Source organism: Oryctolagus cuniculus, chromosome 9 (assembly GCF_051225735.1).
Source record: "Oryctolagus cuniculus isolate XC-2025 breed Fujian yellow rabbit chromosome 9, ASM5122573v1, whole genome shotgun sequence".
NCBI classification, from domain to species: domain Eukaryota; kingdom Metazoa; phylum Chordata; class Mammalia; order Lagomorpha; family Leporidae; genus Oryctolagus; species Oryctolagus cuniculus.
The window spans coordinates 86,247,595-86,261,164 of record NC_142875.1 but is presented as its reverse complement, the minus strand read 5'-3'; the positions used below and the strand labels follow the sequence as shown (position 1 = coordinate 86,261,164).

The 13,570-nt window shown below is 42.9% G+C and overlaps 1 protein-coding gene across 12 annotated transcripts in view; it reads left to right on the top strand.

The window, feature by feature from the left end:
* Window positions 1-13,570, top strand: part of PAN3 (poly(A) specific ribonuclease subunit PAN3) — a 153,145-nt gene that overhangs the window by 1,940 nt on the left and 137,635 nt on the right. The window lies entirely within an intron of this gene.

The window sequence follows — 13,570 nt, the reverse complement described above, 5'->3', positions numbered from 1 at the left end:
TTTTCTAATTAAATAGCCGATTTTCATTCTTGGAGCCGGGGGCGTTTACTTTAACTTGATTGGCGGAAACATAAGGCTTCTGTTTTCTGTGGTAGGCTTCTTGGTATCTCTTCAGTAATGCCTAGGTTGTGACATGTGGATGAAATCAAGTTGCTTCCTATCAGTGTGTGTTAAGTGAAGTTGTTCAGGAATAAGGGAAGAGGGTTGTGTTGGTAACAACATGGACTCTGAATTTTATATGCTCAATTGTTAGTCTGCTTTCTTGTACTGTGTTACACTATATCTTTTGAGACAGGCTGGATCTGTTAAGAGTATGAAGCAGTTAAAATAGCACATTTCTAAGAGATTACTATTTGAGAAATTTAATTTTATTAGTTGCTGACCTGATCTTTAGCATTACTGAGACAGTTTTATTTATTTTTATCTTGGCTCTTTTTAAAATGTAAGAATGTGCAGTATTTCTTATGCTGAGGAGTTATAAGCTGATCTGCTGTGATAAGCTGGATGTTCCTGTGTTAATATTTTGTTTGGCTTCTTTTGCACCTTAATGTTTTTTCTTTTTCCTCTGTTATCGTGTATGTGCAGGCATGTGTGTTTTTGAACTTTTTATTTAAGTATTATATGCTGTTTTAATCCATTTTGTGTTGCTGTAACAATACCAAAGACTGGGAAATTTATAAAGTCAGGAAATTTTATTTCTTAGCTTTTGGACGCTGGGGAATTCAGTATTAAGGTATTGGCATATGATGAGGGCCTTCATGCTGTGTTATCCCATTGAGGAAGGGTGAGAGCGCAAGAGTGCAGAGGGGCCTGAAGGTTCCTTTTTGATAGCACCGCTCTCCCACCAGCTGACTCCACAGTAAAGATGCTAATCCACTCCTGAGGGAAGAGCCTCTGTGGCCTAATCACCTCTTATTAGCCCCCTCCCTTCTTCCCTCTCTTCTTCCCTCCCTCCCTTCCTTTTTTTTTAATTTATATATATATTTTTTAAGATTTATTTACTCGAAAGAGTTACACAGAGGAAGAGTCAGAGAAAGAAAGACATCTTCTGTTGGATGGTTCCTCCCCCCAAATGCTCACAACATTTGGGGCTGCACGAGGTTGAAGCCAGGAGCCAGGAACTTTCTCCGGGTGTCTCTTGTGGGTGCAGGTGCCCAAGGATTTAGGCTATCCTCCACTGCCTTCTCAGGCACATCAGCAGGGAGCTGGACCGGAAGTTGGGCAGCCAGGTCTCTAACCGGTGCCCATATGGGATGCTGGCATCTAAGTCGGCGGCTTTACCCACTATGCCATGATCCTGGCTCCAGGCTCCGCACCATCTCCCCCCACCCCCCCCACCCCAAAAAAAAAAACACACTGATAGCCTTGGTAGCCTTGGGTATTAAGTTTACAGCATTTGAACTTTGTGAGACATGTTCAAGCTATAGCACTCTAGTACTTGTCTCCAAAATTCATGTGTCTTACAATGCAAAATAGATCCATTCTGTCCCATTTGGTCCCCCAAATCTGAACTCATTCCGACATCGAGTTGAAAGTCCAAAGTCTTACCTAAATCAGGGATGGGTGACTCTCAAGGCTGGATTTATCCTGAAACAAATACCTCTCCAGCTGTGGGCCAGTGAAATTAACAAGCTTTATGCTTCCAAAATGTAGTAGTGTACAAACTGGAGATTCCAGCATCTTGGACACACTGGGGGTGGGTGTTGGGTTTCCAAGGCCCCAGGTGTATGATTTTGCTGGGGTCAGGGCCCAGCAGCTCTCACCAATTGGAGTCTCATAGTTGCCGCTTTCCCAGGCTGGGGTTGCATGCTGGTGATCTCCACGGCTGCGCCACTCCCACAGCTCCACTTGGCATTGCCAAGAGAGAGGGGACTTTGGTAGTCTTGCTCCAACAGTTTGGGCATTGATCTTGTCATTCTCTGTGGTGGCTCTGCCTTTGCAACCGTCTTTCCCTGGGCCCCTGAGGCTGTCCTTGAGGTCCTTTGAAATCCAGGTGCAGGCTGACATGGTCCCACAACTATTGTAATTTGCACCTGCACGGGCAGCATCATACGGACACCACTAAGGGTTTTCACCTGTGCCTTCTGGGAGGTTAGCTCAAGCTGCACCTGGACCAGCTTGAGCTCTGGTGGGGGTGATTGAGGAGTGTTGTGGCAGACTACGTGGAGCAGAGTCCTGAAGTGGCTGTGGACATTGAGCCTGTGGGGTGTCCCGGATCTGTCTCCCAAAACTGCTGTCCTAGAGTTCCTCTGTTGACCCGGCAGTTTGGTAGTAAACATTTTCTGGCATTCAGGATGTTTTTAGGGAGATGAGTTTATTAAAAAAAAGCACAAAATTTTACTTTAATTTTTTGGCACTTTATATTTTTGTTGAAATTTCTAATGTTTAACTGCTAAACTGAATGATTGACATTTTAATGATTCTAATATTTTCTACCAGCTAGATTTTCAAAATGGCTTTATTCAGTATATTTATTATTTAGTAGCCAATATATTTATTATCCCAGTATTTGTGTTTTATGTGTATTACTTTATTTGTAACCTATTAGACTTACTTATTTTCCCAAAATAACACTTATCTTTTCAGTTCTGTTAACTTAGTAGTGAAAGCTTTGGAATGAGATTTATCTCAAATGGAATCCTGCTTCCTTTATTTACTAGCTTTTTGTTCTTGGGTACATTTTTAACTTTTGTGTCTCAATTTTTTTTTTTTTTTTGACAGAGTGGACAGTGAGAGAGAGAGACAGAAAGGTCTTCCTTTTCCGTTGGTTCACCCCCCAATGGCCGCTGCGGCCGGCCTTTTGTGTCTCAGTCTTAAAAATGGAGATGGGTGTCCAGCATTGTAGGTGCAGTGAGTTGAGCTGCTGCTTGCAATGCCTGCTTTCTATATTGAGTGCCTGGTTCATGTCCTCGCTACTCCTGTTCCAGCTCCCTGCTAATGTGCCTAGGAAAGTAACAGATGATGGCCCAGGTTCTTGGGTCACTGCCATCCATGTGGGAGACCCGGATGGAGTTCCTGACTTTAGTCAGTCATTGTGGGCCATTTAGGGAGTGAACCAACAGATAGACAGTCTTCTCCACCCAACCCTGACTCTGCCTTTCAAATAAATAAATAATAAATAAATAAATAAATTAGCAAATAAGCAATAAATAGAGATGGGGCAGACTTTGTGACAAAGTGGATTAAGCTGCCTGCATCCCATATCTGAATGTTGATTCAAGTCCTGGATCCTCTGCCTCTGATCCAGCTCCTTGCTAATAAAATGCATCTGGGAAGCAGCAGATGATGGCTCAAGCACTTGAGTACCTCTCACCTACATGGGAGACCTGGATGTAATTCCTGGCTCCTGGCTTAAGCCTGATCCAACCCCAGTTATTTTGGTCACTTGGTAGTGAAACCAGTGGATGGAAGATAGATCAGTCAATCGATTGCTCTCTTTGCCTTTTAAACAAAGAAACAAGTCTTTTAAAAAGAGGAGATAATATCGCATTCTTCAGAATTGTTGATGAGAATTGTGTGGGGCACTACAAGGCATTGCCAGGCACATAGTGAGCTTTCAGTCTTATTTGCAACAGTTTTGAATATTATCAATACACCTATGGGTAACCTCTACATTTCCATCTTCCCCCCAATTTTTTTTAAAAAGATTTATTTATTTATTTGAAGGGCAGAGTGACAGTGAGGGAAAGATAAAGAGATCTTCCTGTCTGCTGATTCCTTCCCCAAATGGCTGCAACTAGGCTGGGCCGGGCTGAGGCTGGGAGCCAGGAACTCCATCTGGATCTCCCATGCAGGTAGCAGTGGCCCAAGCACTTGAGCTATCACCCAGTGCTTCCCAGCCTGCATTAGCAGGAAGCTGTGTTGGAAGCAGAGTAGCTGGGACTTGACTGACACTTGACTGGATGCTACTGTCCAAAGTGGGGGCTTAACTTGCCATGTCACAATGTCCATCCTGGTTCATTTGTTTTTATTGCTTGAATTTCTCTCTTGAGTCTGTCTCTCTTGATTTGGAAAATTTATATTTGTTTTTATTTTGGAGCAGCTTTTTTTTTTTCTTTTCTTTTTTTTTTTTTTTTCAAATTTATTTATTTGAAAGGCAGAGAGGCAGGGGCAGGGGCATCTTCCATCTGCTGTTTCATTCCCCCAAGTGGCCGCAAGTCAGAGCTGGATTGAACCAAAACCAGAAGCCTCTTCCAGGTCTCCCAGGTGGGTGCAGGGGCCTAAGGACTTGGATCATTTTCTGCTGCTTTCCCAGGCCATAGCAGAGAGCTGGATCAGAAGTGGGATAGCCAGGACTTGAACTGGCATTCATACGGGATGCAGGTACTTCAGGTGGCAACTTTTACCTACACAGCCCAGCCCCTTTTGCTTGCTTTTTTATAGCCGTATCTGGTTTTGTGTATAAAGCTGTGGACACTTACAGTACTTAGCAATGATATTTTGAAAATTTTTGTCAAGATAAGAATTTGTCACCAGATTTAAATACTTGTTTTTCAGTTAATCTACTTGAGGGTTATTTTCATTTTTTAAAAAGATTTACTTTTTATTTATTTGAAAGGCAGAGTGGCATTTTGGGGGCTTGTCAGGGGGTAGATCGTCTGTTGATTCACTTCTCAAGTGGCTGCAAAAGCTGGGACTGAGTTAGGTCAAAGCCATTAGTCCTGGGCTGGGGAGACCTGAGATTATGATTTTAGTGCTCTTAGAAATGACTTTGTGGCCTTAGACATAGGAGATTGGAGTATAGAGTGTATGACCTCAAATCACTTCAGCTCTCAAGTGCTTCTCTGCTGTTATGTGTTTTTGTTGTAGAAAACAACTATTTTATGTTCAATATTTGGGACTCCCCTTCCCTCTGACAACTTTTTTGTTTTTAAAAGATTTTATTTATTTGAGAGGTACAGTTACAGACAGTGACAGGGAGAGACAGAGAGAAAGGTCTTCCGTCTGCTGGTTCACTCCCCAAATGGCCGCAATGGCTGGAGCTGCGCCGATCCGAAGCCAGGAGCCAGTGGCTTCCTCTGGGTCTCCTATGCGGGTGCAGGGGCCCAAGGACTTGGGCCATCTTCTACTGCTTTCCCAAGCCAAAGCAGAGAGCTGGAAAGGAAGTGGAGCATCCGGGACTAGAACCAGTGCCCAAATGGGATGCCATCACTGCAGGCAGAGGATTAACCTACTGCACCACAGGGCCGGGCTGCCCTCTGATAACTTTTAAAAAGACACCAGGGGCTATTGTTTAGTGCACCACTTAAGTTGCTGCTTGGAACACCTGCTTCTGTTGAGTGCCTGGTTTCAGTTCTTGGTCCTTCCTTTCTGATCCAACTTCCTTCTAATGCACAACAAATGAAGGCTCCTCAGAGTACTTGGGCTCCTCAGAGAGGGTAAAGCCACTACCTGCAGTGCCGGCATCCCATATGGGCGCCGGTTCCAGTTCCTGTCCCGTGTCCTGGCTGCTGCGCTTCTAATCCAGCTCTCTGCTATGGCCTGGGAAAGCAGTAGAAGGTGGCCCAAGTCCTTGGGCCCCTGCACCCACGTGGGAAACCTGGAAGAAGCTCCTGGCTTTGGATCGGTGCAGCTCTGGCCGTTGCAGCCGTCTGGGGAGAGAACTACCAGATGGTAGACCTCTCTCTGCCTGTGCCTCTCTGTAACTCTGCCTTTCAAATAAATAAATCTCTTAAAAAAAAAAAAAAAATACTTGTGCCCCTGCCATTCATGTGGGAGACCCTGATGGCGCCCTAGGGCTCCTGGCTTCCACTTGGCCCAGCCCTGGCTCTTGAGGTCAATCAAGGAATGAGTCAGTGGCTGGAAGATTTGTTTCTCTACCTTTCAAATAAAATGAAAATAAATAAATAAAAAGTAATGGGAAAAAACGCCCACCATTCGGTAGTGTAGTTTCTTTTCATAGGTAAGGGCATACTGTTCTCAAAACTTTGAGTGAATTAATTGGTATGTAGAGGAATTTTTTCCTGAAGTTATTTCTTTTTTGGTGTCTCATTTTTTTTGATTTCCTTTGTTTTTTTCAAAAATATTGTTCCTAAAGCTAGTTTTTAATTACATCTTTAATTTTAAAGTATTTCAGCTTTTGAAAACAGGAGCATCTGTTTTTTGGAACTAAAAAAGTATATGCACAGGTTAAACATTTAAAAACACAAAATAGTCTCTCTCATTACCTAGATCTCTCTAAAATTCAGCCTCTCAATTTATTTTATAGCCATTCAAGAATATTCTTTTCTTATACATACATTTGTATTTCCTCACCTTTCACAGATATAAACACACATTGGTGGGTGCACACACATGAAAGCCTAGTTTCTCATGTAATCATTTATCTTGTAGTTTGTCCACATTCACATGTAGAAATCTATTTTTTCATGGCTGCATGGTATTCCACTATATGTTTGTGTTATTAAGTTCTTTATAATGCATATGTAGATTGTATATAATTTTCCTATTGTAAATGGTTGCACTAAATTGCTAATGTATTATGAATATTTACGTATAAGTTTATACAATATATGCTTCATACATATTAAGGAGCTTGTAGAATCTTCAGTAATCTGGTTCAAACTTGGTATGCTAATAAAAACTGTATTTTCTGCACTACTGGCTGAAAAGCCACAGCAAGACCGTTTTTTCCTAGTGGTTCACTATCTAGAAGTAGATGTGTAAATCACGTCTTTCGTAACTTAATAGCTTAGTATTTTGTAAAGAGTCTAGTAATCACTGGGGAATTTCATTTGTGTTTGTAATAAAAGAATAGTGTTTTTTAATCTCATGTTGTGTTGCTTTCTTTTTTTTTTTTAATTAATTCAAAGTCACGGTGACAGAGGAGGAGAAACAGAGAAAGATTTTCCATCTCTCAGTTCACTTCAAAAGTGGGTCAGGCTGAAAGCAGCAGCCAGGAACTCCATACTGTTCTCTCACATGGGTGGCAGGCACCCAGGTACTCAGGCTATCATCTGCTGCCTTCCCAGTGCATTAGCTGGGAGCTGGATCTGAAGTGGAGTAGCCAGGATTCAAACCAGCACTTTCTGCTATGAGATACAGGCATTGAGTGTCTTACTCTGTGTAAGATATTGTTCTAGATACATTAGTGAAATAAATAGAATACTCTTTCTTTTGTGGCCCTTGTATTTTTATGGGCAAGGCATATTATAAGTATAAACCTCAATTTCATGGTATGTAGAAAGATGACAGGTTGTTTTTTTTTAAGATTTTATTTATTTATTTGAAAGGTAGAGTGAGAGGGAGAAAAAAGTCTTCCATCGGCTGGTTCACTTGGTTCACTCCCCAAATGGCCACGACTGCCAGAGCTGGGCCGATCTGAAGCCAGGAGCCAGGAGCTTCCTCTGGGTCTCCCATGCGGGTGCAGGGGCCCAAGGACTTGGACCGTCTTCTGCTGCTTTCCCAGGCCATAGCAGAGAGCCGGATGGGAAGTAGAGCAGCTGGGATTTGAACCGGTGCCCATATGGGATGCCGTCACCACAGGCAGAGTATTAACCTACTGTGCCACAATGCTGGCCCCGACAAGTGTTATTTTTTACAAAGGATAGTTAAGTCAGAGGCAATGGTAATATAGAAGTAGAGTTGTTAACAGAATTAAAAAGGCAGATCAGGGTAATCCTCCTTGAGGATGAGTTTCTTCCTTTCTTCCCTCCTTCCCTCCTTTCTCTCTTTCTTTCTCAGGCAGAGTGGACAGTGAGAGAGAGAGAGAGAGAGACAGAGAGAAAGGTCTTCCTTTTCCGTTGCCCCCCCCCCCCCCCCCCCCCCCCGTCTGCTGCGGCTGGCTTGCTGTGCTGATGCGAAGCCAGGAGCCAGGTGCTTCTCCTGGTCTCCCATGCGGGTGCAGGGACCCAAACACTTGGGCCATCCTCCACTGCACTCCCGGGCCACAGCAGAGAGCTGGACTGGAAGAGGAGCAACCGGGACAGAATCTGGCACCCCAACCGGAACTAGAACCCGGGGTGCTGGCGCCGTGTTAGCAGGCGGAGGATTAGCCTATTGAGTCACGGCGCCAGCTTTTTTTTTTTTTTTTTAAAGATTTGTTTATTCATTTCAAAGTTAGTTACACAGAGGGAGAGAAACAGAAATCTCCCATCACTGATTCACTCCTCAGATAGCTGCAGCAGTCAAGTGCTGGGCCAGGCCAGAGCCAGGAGCCAAGACCTTCTTCCAGATCTCCCACCTAGGTGACAGGGGCCCAAGTACTTGGGCTGTCTTCTGCTGCTTTTCCCAGGCCATTAGCTAGCTGGGAGCCGGATCCAAAGTGTAGTAGACAGGACATGAATCTGTGCCCATATGGGATACCAGTGTTACAGGCAGCAGCTTTACTTGCTACGCCGCAACATCAGCCCTGATGATGAGATTTGAGCATAGACTGGAATAATGATAGCCAAGGCAAGTTATCAGGAGAAAGTATTTCAGGTAGAGGGAACCAGTAGAGCTAAGGTCTCAGAGCACATTAGAAGACCAGTAAGGCTGTTGTGGAGTAAGGAAAGGGGAACAGTTATTTTTACTTATATTTTGAGTCAAAGGAGTGATTTGATCTTAGTTTTACAGAGGATTCTCTGGTAAAGAAGAGGGCTGGAGAAAATTTAGGAGATAACTTGTAGTAATCAGTGAGAAGTGATGGTAGTGTATGTAGGCAGGACATTGCAGTGGAAGTGGCAAGAACTAGTCAGATTCCAAGTATATTTTGAGGTAGAGCTAACATAATTTCAGATTATATGTAAAGTGTGAGGGGGTCAAAGGATTGGCTTCAAGGAGGTGGAAGCATGGAGTTGGTACCATCTGAGATGGTTCAGATAACAGATGTTGTGGATAGAGGATAAAGAGTTTGGTTTTGAATATGTTAGTTTTGAGATATAGGACATTGGATTAAAGATTTTGAGGAGGTAGATGTGAGACTGGAGTTCCTGGGAAAGATTGGGACAGGAGATGTAAAACATAAGTCATCATGACATTTAAAATGGCTGCAGTGATACAGTGGGGTTAGGCTGCTATTTGGGATGCCCACATCACATATCAAAGTGCTTAGGATTAAGTCCAGCTTCCTGCTAATGCATACGGGAGGCAGCAGATGATAGACCAGTTGCTTGGGTTCTTGCCACCCATGTGGAGACCTGAATGGAGTTCCTGACTTTGGCATGGTCCAGCCCTAGCAGTTGTGGGCATCTGGAGTGTGAACCAGCAGATAGAAGATCTGTTTCTCTCTGTGACTATGTCACTCTGGCTTTTAAATAAAAAATATAGAAAATCTGAAACTAATCCTCCGCCTAGTGGCGCCGGCACACCGGGTTCTAGTCCCGGTCGGGGTGCCGGATTCTGTCCCGGTTGCCCCTCTTCCAGGCCAGCTCTCTGCTGTGGCCAGGGAATGCAGTGGAGGATGGCCCAAGTGCTTGGGCCCTGCACTCCATAGGAGACCAGGGTAAGCACCTGGCTCCTGCCATTGGATCAGCGCGGTGCGCCGGCCGCAGCGCGCTGGCCGTGGTGACCATTGGAGGGTGAACCAACGGCAAAGGAAGACCTTTCTCTGTCTCTCTCTTTCGCTGTCCACTCTGCCTGTAAAAAAAAAAAAAAAAAAAAAAAAAAAAACCATGGGTACTTCACTGTGTGGCAAGCATATTATAAATAATGCTCTTCTGTCACATTTAATATTCCTACTCATTAACTATTTCATAAGGTGGGTATGTTTTTCATTTGACAGTTCAAACTAGCACTCACATGCTAAGTAATTTTTCAAGGTCACGAAGGAAGTAGTTGAGAGGATTTATAATCACATTTGTTTTATTTCAAAGCCCATGTTCTTTTTGCAGTAGAATGTAACTGGTTCAGATACAACACATTATACTAAAATTAAGTCTTTATCTGAGTGGTATATTCATTCAGTCTTTGCTGCATTATTCTAATTGGCCACGCTTATGGTTAGATTAGCCTAGAGCTAGAGATAATTACCCCATTATAAAATAAACTTGGGGTGGCGGTGGGCCCGTGGCATCATCCCACCATATAGAAGTGGGAGACCTGGATGAAGCTCCTGGCTTCAGCCTGGCCCAGCCTTGACCGCTGGGGAGTGAACCAGTGGATAGAAGATCCTTTCTCTGTCTTTGCCCACTCTCTAACTCTGACTTTGAAAATAAATAAGTATTAAAAGAAACTCAAAAACAACTTGAGAGCGTATTTGGTGGTGCAGCAGTTAAGTCTCCCACATACTGAATCAGAGTCTCTGGGCTTGAGTCTGGCTTTGCTTCCAATCAGGATTCCTGCTGAGGACACCTTGGGAGACGGCAGGTGATGTTCTAGTGATTGGGTCCTTTCACTCTCAGGGGAGACCTGGATTGAGTTCTTTCAAAAATTCAGGGTTACCCTTCTTAAGTTGTCAGTAAACTGTAGGTTAAGGTGATCTTAAATTGATGCTTTGTGTGATGAGTAAGCTGGTTTTAGAAATAATTTTTTCATTTTCCATTAAATTCCAAACTACTTTACTGAGGAAACATAAGCAGTTGAAAAGTTTCAGAACATTGCTTTATTGGCAGCTTTAGGTTGTGAAAAAATAGCAGTTTGGCATAAATCTCAAACTGTCTTATTGTAAGACAGTTTGCAGTAAGTATTCAGATAGACAGTACTAAATAGCTTCACCTACGAGCCCAATTTAGTTGGTCAGATTTGCAGCATTCATCTTGGAGAGGCTATGATTATTGCAGAGTTCCTCAGAATCACCTGTTTTAGCAGTCTTGCTGCACTGCAGTTCTTTCCAGATTGGAAAAAACAATATCTGTCTTTGGGGCTGGTACTGTGGCATAGTGCATAAATCTGCCACCTGCAGTGGCAGCATCCAATATGGGCACCGGTTCAACTCCTGGCTCCTCCACTTCCAGTCCAGCTCCCTGCTAATGTGCCTTGGAAAGCAGCAGAAGATGGTCCAAGTCGTTGGGCCCCTGCACCCACATGGGAAACCCAGAAGCTCTTGGCTCCTCGCTTTGGCTTATATGGAGAGTGAACCAGTGAATGCAAGTGGAAGATCTCTCTCTCTCTGCCTCTGCCTCTCTGTAACTCTGCCGTTTAGATAAATAAATCTTAAAAAAAAAAAAAGAAAAAGAAAAAAGAAATCTGTCTTGGGTTCAGCCTTATGCTGCTGCTTGAAATGCCAACATTCCCATATGGCTGCTGGTTCAAGTCCACTTCCTATCCAGCTCCCTGCTAATGCTCTTGGGAAAGCAACAGAAGATGGCCCCAGTGCTTGGGTCCCTGACACCCATGTGTGGGTGACCTGGTTGGAGTTCCAGGCTCCTGTCTTTGGCTTGGCCCAGCCCTGGCTATTGGGACCATTTGGGGAGTGAATCAGTGGATGGAAGATCTTCCTATCTCTCCCTCTTTCTTTGTAACTCTGCCTTTGAAATAATTTTTTAATATCTTTTTAAAAATTTCAGGTCAAAACAACATACTAGCATACTGGGTACAGATTAAGCCACTTGATCAATTTAAAACTGCTGTTAAAGATTTGTGTGTGTGTGTGTGTGTGTGTGTATGTCAGAGAGAGACAGAGAAGTCTTGTCATAGGCATTGCTTTGGCTATTTTGGGTCAAAGGTGTGACAGCATAAGGGCCAGTTTCTCAGGTACACTGTGCCTTAAAATAGTGTCACCTTTCCTTTTTAGAAACTTTTTTTATGCAGACAACTCAAATCTTTTATAAATGACAGCTTATGTTGCTCTAGACACTTAGACACTTACTAGATAACATCATTTAATTATCAAACATGTAGTGGACATTTCTGGGCCAGGTGCCACCTAGATATTGGAATACTAAGATTTTTTTTTTTTTTTTAAAGAATTTATTATTTGAAAGAGTTACAAAGAGAGGTAGAGACAGATCTTTCATCTGCTGGTTCACTCCCCAGATGACTGCAGCGGCCGGAGCTGCGCCGATCTGAAGCCAGGAGCCAGGACCTTCTTCTGGGTCTCCAATGTGCGTGCAGGGACCCCAGAACCATCTTCCACTGCTTTCCCAGGCCATAGCAGAGAGCTGGATTGGAAGTGGAGCAGCTGGGACTAGAACCGGCGGCCATATGGGATGACAGCGCTTCAGGCCAGGGCTTTAACCCGCTGCACCACAATGCCGGCCCCACAGAGATGTTTCAAACATGATCCTCATAATATGAGTGCATAGTCTAGTAAAAGAGTTTTAAATTTCAAGTTATGGCATAGTACCATATATCAGAGGTAGAAGTGTTAATAAAAGTTGTTTAGGAATTTGGAAGAATCCATGATACGTGATATTTAAGCTATTGCATCCATTTTGTGGCAAAAGACAGTATTTCATTCTTTTTTACAGCTGAGTAGTATTCCATAGTGTATGTATAATTTCTTCATCCAGACATCTGGGTTGATTCCATATCTTAGCTATTGTGAATTGAGCTGCAGTGAACATAGGGGTACAGATAACTCTTTCATATGCTGATTTCATTTTGTTGGGATAAATTCTCAGGAGTGGGATGGCTGGGTCATAGAGTAGACCTCTTTTTCAGATTTCTGGGATATCTCCATACTGTCTTTCACAGTGGATGCACCAGTTTATATTCCCACCAACAGTGGATTAGGGTACCTTTTTCCCCACATCCTTGCCATCATTTATTGTTTGTTAATTTCTGTATGAGAGCCATTCTGACTGGGGTGAAGTGAAACCTCATTGCGGTTTTGATTTGCATTTCTCTGATGGCTGGTGATCTTGAGCATTTTTTCATGTGTCTGTTGGCCATTTGCATTTCCTTTTGAAAAATGCGTGTTGAAGTCCTTTGCCCATTTCTTAACTGGATTGTTTTGTTTGGATTGTTATTTTTTTGTTTGTTTTTTCTTGAGCTCTTTGTAGATCCTGGGTATTAATCCTTTACCAATTTGATAGTTGCTAATATTTTTTCTTATTTTTTGGTTGTCTCTTCACTTTGCAGAGGTTTTTTTTTTTGTTTTTTGTTTTTGTTTTTGTTTTTTTTTTTCAGTGCTGAAGCATTTTATCTTGATGTACTACCCTTTGTCACTTTTGGCTTTGATCGCCTGGGTTTCTGGAGTCTTTTTCAAGAAGTCTTTGCCTATGCCAATGTCTTAGAGAGTTTCCCCAAGGTTCTCTAGTCATAGATTTTGGTCTTTGATCCATTTTGAGTGAATTTTCGTATAAGGTGTAAGGTAGACGTGTCATACTTCTGCATGAGGAAATCCAATTTTCCCAGCACCATCCCTGCTCCAGAGATTGATTTTAGCTCCTTTGTCAAAGATAGTTGGTTGTAGATGGGTGGATTGATTATATTATAGAGTTTTATTCTGTTCCGTTGGTCTACTCATCTGCTTTCTTGCCAGTGCCAGGCTGTTTTGATTGTAACTGCCCTGTAGGATGTCTTGAAATATGGTGTTATGATCTGCCCAGCTTTGTTTTTGTTGTATAAGGCTGCTTTAGCTACTTGGGATCTTTTTGTTTCCATATGAATTTTAGCACCATTTCTTCTAGATCTGAGAAGAATGTTGTTAGTATTTTGGGATCACATTGAATCTGTAAATTGCTTTTGGTAGTATAGACATTTTGAT